The sequence below is a fragment of the Neopelma chrysocephalum genome, unplaced genomic scaffold (genome assembly GCF_003984885.1).
Source record: "Neopelma chrysocephalum unplaced genomic scaffold, ASM398488v2 Primary Assembly neopelma1_89843, whole genome shotgun sequence".
Classification (NCBI taxonomy): domain Eukaryota; kingdom Metazoa; phylum Chordata; class Aves; order Passeriformes; family Pipridae; genus Neopelma; species Neopelma chrysocephalum.
This window is the reverse complement of record NW_020918759.1, coordinates 7,172-11,420: the sequence shown is the minus strand read 5'-3', so window position 1 is coordinate 11,420 and position 4,249 is coordinate 7,172. Positions and strand designations below refer to the sequence as shown.

General features: G+C 45.4%; 1 long non-coding RNA gene across 1 annotated transcript; it reads right to left on the bottom strand.

Moving 5' to 3' along the window:
- Positions 1–1,203: 1,203 nt before the first annotated feature.
- LOC113979843 lies at positions 1,204–3,704 on the bottom strand. Its single transcript, XR_003538001.1, has 3 exons — positions 3,654–3,704; positions 2,344–2,460; positions 1,204–1,521 (listed from the first exon to the last, which is right to left on the bottom strand). It is a non-coding gene; the product is annotated as an uncharacterized LOC113979843 (long non-coding RNA).
- Positions 3,705–4,249: the final 545 nt, after the last annotated feature.

Here is a 4,249-nt window from a genome sequence, read left to right as displayed (position 1 = left end):
TTTTGAGTCTAACTCCTGGGCTGGTTGCCAGAGTTATGGTGACTGTACCATAAAGCACGGGAACTCCCTGGCACCTGCCTGGTGTCTTTGTTCAGCCTGATGAGAATTTACAACATGTATTGTGTCCCTGACTGATGGGTTGTGACATCAGTAGTTTGGGTGGGGAAAACTGAGAGTATTGGTAAGGAGAGATTAGAAAATACTCTTTTTTGCCTCTTCTTCAGCAAACTGGCTGGTTATGTCTCTCTCTCACTCTGCAGATTTAGCACACATATTACCGCACTGGAGCTTTCATGTATTTGTCAAGATGCTCATGTCCACACAAGAGCGCTTTGTCAACTATTTGAAAAGGATACAAAAGAGTGTCTTTGAAAAGTTTTATTTTACACCCTCAGTTTCAAAAACCTTTACACAATCCGCAGAAACCAAATATCAAAGCAGTGAGTTGTAAAAGTTTCCTCTTCACACACATCAGCAGACCTGCTTTTCATTGATTCACCCTCCTGTGTCCAAAAGCAGGGCACTGCACATCCTCATCTGCCTCAGATTCTGAAGGAGTGAAAGGTCGATGTTGAATCAGTATCAGCCACTACAATTAGGAGAGTCACAACCATGACAGAGCATTCCCTGTTCTTTCCAATTCCCTCCACCTCCGTAACTGTGGAAACACTGTAAGGCCTCCAAGAACAAGGTGACAATTTCTGACCTGAAGGGGCATGTCTGCAACAAGCCGTCTACTCTACAAGCAGTGGAGCCAGCCCAGGTCAGGCAGGTGAGTTTCCATCCCGTATTTCAAGAGGGGACAGGTAAAGGGATTTGCTCATAGATACTGGCAGATCCCAGGGAGAAGCTGTTTCACCTCTCACAGCAAGGTACCAACCACTCAGCTCATTCAAATTGGCTGCAGTTCGGCAACTGCATCAGGTATGAACTTATGGAGCTCCCCCCACACCTGCTTTCCAAAATGTGCCTGTCTGCCTTTTAAAAGGAGTTCAAGGTCTTCTGAATATCAATAAGCAACAAGGTTCTCCAGAGGCTCTTCTGCCTTCTGTCTTGTTCAGATGACAAGAAGTGCTATCTGCTCCCCGTGGTTTTCAGGTTTTCCACAAGGGAGGGAGGCTTTTTGGTCCTGTAGGCAGCGGTGCTGATGCTGTGGAACCTGTATGGCAGCCAGAACATAAAGCACTCCATTGTAGCCGTCCTGTACAAACATGGCTGTCAATCTCCATTCCTGGAGGTTGTCAAGCCTCAGCTGGACAAAGCCATGGCTGCTGTGATTTTGTGTTGTTGACAGTCCTGCTCTGAGCAGGAAATATGGCTTCACCCCTTCAGAGATCTCTTCCCATCAATGTTTCTAGGATGCAGACCCTGCAAAGCAAACTAATGAAGAAATATTAAATTACCTGCAGAGGAAAGCTTGATATCTGCAACTGCCTCAGTGGTACCAATTCCTTTCAGTGTAATGTCCTGAGGGACAAGTGGGGGGAACTCTTTCATTCGCTCTTCCCCACCCATGGGAACCTAAGATCAAAACATGGAGAAAAGATTTCATAGTCAAGAAATCCTTCAGAACTCCTACCTTAAACTGGCAAGCAAGGCACAAGAGGGAATAAACATATGAGACATTTGTTAACCAATTAAGAGCTGGCTGGAATAATCTACAGGAGCTATTTCAGGTTTGCCAGAATCAGTATCACATTCAGAGGAGCCCCATGGGAGGTGAGCAAAGATGGAGTGCCCACTGCAGGACACAGCTGGTGGCTCAGGCCAGCCACCTTGACATGAGTGACAGCACTTGTTCTCCATGTGCCCAGGAATGGGAATGCCAGGACAGGGACAGCTCACCCCATCTCCCAACAATCTGCAAGTGCTACACAGTACGTTGTCATACCAAGGAAGAAGTCAGACCACCGAAAGACGAAGAGGTGTGCAGAGGATCCAGCAGGTAAAGAATAAGAAAGGTACATTTTTCAACTGCAACCTGTGCTGAAACCCCAGTCTGAAGGTTTGCCATGGAAAATATCCCTGTTGCTGCCTGCACTTAAAGCCAGTTCAAGAAGAGCCAAGTATCAGAGAGCAGACCACTGCACATCTTATCAGACCGAATGCCAGAAACAGAAGCTCTCCTGAAAACACACCATCTCAAGTGCTCTCTCCTATCACACCTGCAGCCACGCAGTCTTTGCAAGTGTAGTGCTCCACACTGCACGTTTCCATTGCAGAAGTCCCAAACTCCTGATACGTGTGGATTTTCCCTGTCAGTTGTGCCCCAGCCAGGGTGCTTCACCAGGCAGGACAGCTGCTTGCCTGCAGCCAAGAGCCCCTCATAGCACCTCCTCTCACCTTTAGTAACTCTCGGCCAGCGTGCTTCTCGTAGATGGCATCTGCGTTACTCAGGGTAGTGATGTGGACTGGCAACAGGTTAGAAGCCACGACAGAAAACCAGGCAGACTTTTCTCCCTGAAATAAATAACCATCATGGCTGGGCTTCGCCAAGATTTGGGGAGGGCTCTACCCACATTTGCTACAAGTGCGTTGGTGGCTAAAAAGGACAATACGAGATAGACAAGACCGGTTGCAAAAGGCACAGCAGAAAGACTCCTTAGGTGGTAGAAATAAATAACAAGAGGATGTTAATTATGGTAATAGAAAAGCAGTCCTGAATTTCTCTCTCCTGTCCCGTTTCTTTCCTGCATGTTAAAAAACTGCTTGCCTGATGTCCCCTCCCTGTCGGAGGGGTCCTTGCCTCTGCCACTGTGGAGCAGCCAGGGTTTTTATCAACTGGAGAGTTGAGCTTTCAGGACAGAAGTGCCCACAGCTTCACCATCCTGCCTCAAAGCACCCCCAATGCCCCATCTCCTGCCATCACAGCTGCTCTGCTCAGGCAAATCAAGCCAGAGAGATCTTTGCCTCTGAGTAGGGCATTACTACTCTGTCCTGCCAAGCTGTTTTTTTGGAACAGGGCTCTGGATTTTCACCTTAGCTGTGATGGAGCTCTCCTGCCATACCAGTACATTATTACTTACAGAATCCTGCTCCCTCCACCTTCCTGGTTTTCTTTCAGCAGGTCAAGAATGTCCATAGCAAAGTACCAATTCAACATTTCTATGGTGATCTTGGAAAGCTGACTGAAACAAAGGAATAGCCATACACACCTCCAAAACAGGGCAAACTACTGAGAAAAGGTTCTAGCACTTATGATAATGTCTATGTGGAAGAAATATCATTGGAGGTCAGCTCCACACAGTTCAGTAAAGGTGTATGGTATGGGATTTATAATAAATGGAAGAAATTATTGGCAGTGGGGACACACAGTACCTTTTAAAAATATCTTTATAGAAACTAAAATACATATGCAATTAATTACTTCCTCTGGCAAATTCTTCAGAAGTCTGTGTCAGGAAAGAAAAATGTCCATGCTTTTCTCTCCTGGTAGCCAGCTTTCACAAAACACAGAAATGAGAAAACCCACTTATTTTCCCAGCTAATTCTGGCATTCCCAAGGCATTCTGATCTTATGCAGTTATTTATTAACAGATTCATCATCTCAAAGCAGCAAAAAAGGGTCTGGGAAAGTTACCTAAAAAGCCTTTCATGTCTGGTACTATAGTAAGAAATGAAGCAGCTGCTCCCAAAATCCTTTCTTCCCTTACCTGTAAGTAGTCTATACGTCCCAAGGCTGCTAAAAACAAGGCCGTTCCTGGTTTGAGAATGAAGGTCCATGGAACAATGGCAGCTGTTGGCAAAACTAGCTTTTCTTCCTTCTCTGTTAGGAGATTCAAAACCTGCAAAATAAATTGTACTGCCACAATTCATTCCAGATGTTTCAATGGGGACAATGAAATTAGTATTGGCATTACATTGATAGAGAAAAAAGACCAAGTAAAGCAGTGTAAAGAACATCTGACAGAACAGTTCAATTCTTCTACATAGTAAGTGAGAAACAGGAAGAGGTAAGGATATCACTGTTCTCCATGGCAATGCAGGGTCCATGTCAAAATGTAACAGCTGTAAGCAGCCTGTTGGGCATGAATGTGAGAATCCAGGGTTTGGCTGGAACAAGGTCACCCAAGATTTACTATGTTTTAGCACAACTGCAGCCGTGTGCAGAACTGGAGACCACCTTCAGCTATGACATTTGAGTCACCCCACTTAGATAGTAACACAAAGTGCCAAATCAATACTACCAGCAAAGCTAATCTTAAAGTATCTCACTAGAGAAAAGTCCTGGATCCCAGTGTGGAACGAC